Source organism: Entelurus aequoreus, linkage group LG20, assembly GCF_033978785.1.
Source record: "Entelurus aequoreus isolate RoL-2023_Sb linkage group LG20, RoL_Eaeq_v1.1, whole genome shotgun sequence".
Taxonomy (NCBI): domain Eukaryota; kingdom Metazoa; phylum Chordata; class Actinopteri; order Syngnathiformes; family Syngnathidae; genus Entelurus; species Entelurus aequoreus.
In genome coordinates, this window is record NC_084750.1 from 27,288,338 (window position 1) to 27,293,337 (window position 5,000).

Sequence of the window (5,000 nt, forward strand, 5' to 3'; positions counted from 1 at the left end):
TGATGTCACTGTCAGATAATGATGAAATGGCACCACCTTATGGAATGTTTACAAGAAAAACACAGAAAAAATGATAGCCAATATTTCAGAATACAGTTCTTCCCACCAATAGTGTAAGATTTATGGACATTTAAATTACTCCGATCCACATCTTATCTTACAGTCTCACTGATTGTTTTGTTGGTAAAAAAAATAAAAAATTTAAATAAAAATAAAAATAAACTAAAAATGAGCCAGCCTGCAGATCTGTCTCCCTTCAAAGAGCCATACAACTCTATGATAAAATATCATGAAGAAAGTAGCGATAGTTTTCATAAATGACTTACGCTATTCCAAGTAAACCTATGCAAAGATCAGCTGCAAAATGTTAGATGCCATTTATTAACCCAGTAGGGGGGCGTGAGAGGCAATAGTGTAATAACATCTATCTTGACACATACATATATTTATACATATATTTTCACTCCCGGGGGCGTGAAATATTTTTATTAAAGTGCTTCTTAAATAAAGGAACAGTTCCCCTGAGAGGCAACAGCATAACAGCATCTTTAGTGTTAGTAAAAAAATATTTTTGGCACATGCAGATAAAAAATAAACATTAACTTTAGGGGGGGCGTGAAAAATGTTAATAAAGTGCTCTTTAAATAAAGAAGCAGTTCCCTTGGGGGGCGTGAGAGGCAACAGCATAATATCATCTTTATTGCTAGTAACTAACTATCTTGGCACATGCAATAGAAAAATAAACATTAACTTTTAGGGGGGCGTAATAAACTTTAATAAAGTGCTCCTTAAATAAAGAAGCATTTACTTCAGAGGGGGGCGTTAGCGGCAACAGCATAATTAAGTTAAAGTTAAAGTAAGCATCTTTAGTGTTAGTAAAACCCTATTTTGGCACATACAGATAAAAAAATAAACATTAACTTCGGGGGCGTGGAAAAATTGTAATAAAGCGCTCCTTAAATAAAGGTGCAGTTCCCTTGGGGGGGCGTCAGAGGCAACAGCATAATAGCATCTTAAGTGTTAGAAAATAACTATCTTAGCACATACAGATAGAAAAATAAACATTAACTTTAAGGGGGCGTGTGAGGCAATATCATAATAGCATCTTTAGTGTTAGTAAATACCTATCTTGTCACATACAGATGAAAAAAAATTAACATTAACTTTAAGGACGGGGGCAGGAATTTGTTAATAAAGTGCTCCTTAAATAAAGGAACAGTTCCCCTGGGGGGCGTGAGAGGCAATGGCATAATAGCATCTTTAGTGTTAGTAAATACCTATCTTGTCACATACAGATAAAAAAAATAAACCTTAACTTTTAGGGGGGGGCAGGAGGGGGGTGAGAGGCAACAGCATAATAGCATCTTTATTGCTAGTAAATAACTATCTTAGCACATGCAGATAGAAAAATAAATATTCACTTTAAGGGGGCGTAAACAACTTCAAGTGTTACTTAAATAAAGGAGCACTGAGAGGCAACAGCATAATAGCATATCTAAAGCATACTTGCCAACCCTCCCGTTTTTAGCGGGAGACTCCCGGTATTCAGCGCCTCTCCTGATAACCTCCCAGCAGAAATTTTCTCCCGACAAACTCCCGGTATTCAGCCGGAGCTGGAAGCCACGCCCCCTCCAGCTCAATGCGGACCTGAGTGGGGACAGCCTGTTTGCACGTCCGCTTTCCCACAATATAAACAGCTTGCCCAATGACGTCATAACTGTAGAATGATGGAGGGCGAGTTCTTGGTTTCTTATGTGGGTTTATTGTTAGGCAGTTTCATTAACGTCCTCCCAGCGCGGTAACAAAACACAACAACAGCAGTCACGTTTAGTCTACCGTAAAGCAGTTCTTCTGCCGTAAACAGCAATGTTGTGACACTCTTAAACAGGACAATACTGCCATCTACTGGATAGCCTCCAGAACACTGAAATTCAAGTATTTCTTTTATTTATATGTATAATAAAATGAATAAATAAATAAATATATATATATATATATATATATATATATAGCTAGAATTCACTGAAAGTCAAGTATTTCATACATATATACATATATATATATATATATATATATATATATACATATATATATATATATATATATATACATATATATATATATATATATATATATATATATATATATATATATATATATATATATATATATATATATATATATATGAAATACTTGAGGTGGTGAATTCTAGCTTAAATATATTCCCCTCTTAACCACGCCCCCACTCCGCCGCCCCCCTCCTCCCAGTATCGGAGGTCTCAAGGTTGGCAAGTATGATCTAAAGTTAGTAAATAAACATTAACTTCAGGGGGGGCATGAAAAGTTGTAATGAAGCGCTTCTTAAATAAAAGAGCAGCTCCTCTGGGGGGGCGTGAGAGGCAAAGGCATAATAGCATTTTTAGTTTTAGTAAATAACTATATTGGCACATACAGATAAAAAAAAGATATTAATAATAACTTCAGGGGGGGGGGGGGGGGCGTAAAAAATTGTAATAAAGCGCTCCATAAATAGAGGAGCAGTTCCCCTGGGGGGGGGGGGGGGGGGGGAGAGGCAAAGGCATAATAGCATCTTTAGTGTTAGTAAAAACCTATCTTGTCACATACAGATAAATAAAATAAAACATTAACTTTGGGGTGGTAATATGTTAACAAAGTGCTCCTTAAATAAAGGAAGAGTTCCATGGGGGGCATGAGCATAATAGCATCTTTAGTTTTAGTGAATAACTATCTTGGCACATACGGATACAAAAATAAACATTAACTTGGGGCAGAAGGGGCGTGAAAATAAATTAATGTCCCCTGGGGGGGCGTGACAGAAAATAATTTCGAACTACTTAATTAACCCAATAATTGCTAATTAAAGGCCTACTGAAAGCCACTACTACCGACCACGCAGTCTGATAGTTTATATATCAATGATGAAATCTTAACATTGCAACACATGCCAATACGGCCGGGTTAACTTATAAAGTGCAATTTTAAATTTCCCGCTAAACTTCCGGTTCGAAACGCCTCTGAGGGTTGACGTATGCGCGTGACGTCAATCATTGAAACGGAAGTATTCGGACACCATTGAAGTCAATACGAAATAGCTCTGTTTTCATCTCATTATTCCACAGTATTCTGGACATCTGTGTTGGTGAATCTGTTGCAATTTGTTCATTGCATTATGGAGAAAGAAGCTGAGCAAGCAAAGAAGAAAGTTGTCTGTGCGAAGTGTCTATTTTGCGAGGGAATTCAGCAACAACACGTACACAGCCGGCGCTTCTTTGTTTACATTCCCGAAAGATGCAGTCAAGATGGAAGAACTCGGACAACAGAGACTCTTACCAGGAGGACTTTGATTTGGATACACAGTTGCGATAACGTGAGTACACAGCTGCGCTTCCAAACATTTGATCGCTTGCTATAACTAGCTCGAGCTAGTAGCTAGGAGCTAGGAGCTAGCATTAGGATTAATTTGTGGCATATTAAATATAAGCCTGGTTGTGTTGTGGCTAATAGAGTACCGTATTTCCTTGAATAGCCGCAGGGGCGTTAATTAATTTAAAACCTCCTGTCACTCCTGCGTTTACCGGAAACCGGCGGGATGGCCGTGCATGCGGTAATTATTTTAAAACCTCTTCTCACTCCGGCGTTTACCAAAAGGAATCCATAAAATTTAGGCGTGCGCTTTGAGTGTGATGTAAGCATACCATCATGAAAAGCACATTTAATTAAAAAAAACGTTATTATGGTCTTACCTGTACTTATAAATGGAGTCCATTTGCAGCTCCTTCTGACCAAAAGCATCGATAACTTGTTTATAGAAGTCTTCATTATTTTCTTTTTTCCGTTTTAAAAGTCTCTGTCTCGATGGAGATATTCCTTTAATTATTACCTCCTGCTTCCATTGAAAGTCCAGTTTAGAAAACTGTTTTATTTTAGATACCGGTATGTAATTCTCCTTGTTTAAAAAAAAAAAATCTCTTGCTGCGTGTGTTCACTTCTTCTGCAGTACCGGAAGTCGCAAGAAGGATCACTAGCGCGGCAGCGCCCTCTACCACCAGGAGGCGGGAGTCATTTAATGACTTATACAGTATTTCACACACGCAGCTAAGGTATATTAATAAAACATAGATGCTTACTGTTCTCTTTAACATACTGTGCCGGTATTCAATAGCTTGGACCTTAAATCCTACTGAATAGCTCTTTATCTTTTTTCCTTTGTGCGATTGTAAACTACTGAAATCAGCTTCCTCCATTTTGAAAATGAGGACAGATGCGTCACTCGTGACGTAACGAATTTGACCCGGTGGAAGTTCTCGCCATATGCTAAATATTTTGCGAAACGAGTTTGACCCGGTGAAAATTATAGACATGCGATAATAAAATTAATATTTTGCAAAACGAATTTGATCCGGCTTCAATAATAAACCGGCGATAAGGCCAAGCATGCGTTAATTATTTTGAGAAACGAGTTTGACCCGGCAGTAATTCTAGACGTGCGAATACTATATTCCCTGCGCCAATTCAAGGAAATACGGTATATATATGTCTTGTGTTTATTTATTGTTGTAGTCATTCCCAGCTGAATATCAGGTCCCACCCGCGCGCTTCCAAACATTTGATTGCTTGCCCGTACGTGCGTGTCATGTACGTAACTTTGATTAAATATATAAGCTTTATGAACCTTCGGTTAGGTGAACGGTTGTTTGGGCTGAGTGAGTGTGTGTGTTATGCAGGTGTTTGAATTGTATTGGCGGGTTATATATACGGGATCCCGTCCATATTACCCGCTCGAGCTATAACTAGCTCGAGCTAGTAGCTAGGAGCTAGGAGCTAGCATAACAAACACCTAGGTGTTTTTATGCGGGATTAATTTGTGGCATATTAAATATAAGCCTGGTTGTGTTGTGGCTAATAGAGTATATATATGTCGTGTGTTTATTTACTGTTGTAGTCATTCCCAGCTGAATATCAGGTCCCACTCGCGCGCT

General features: G+C 38.1%; 1 protein-coding gene across 2 annotated transcripts in view; it reads right to left on the minus strand.

Moving 5' to 3' along the window:
* Positions 1-5,000, minus strand: part of lsr (lipolysis stimulated lipoprotein receptor) — a 28,833-nt gene that overhangs the window by 22,454 nt on the left and 1,379 nt on the right. The window lies entirely within an intron of this gene.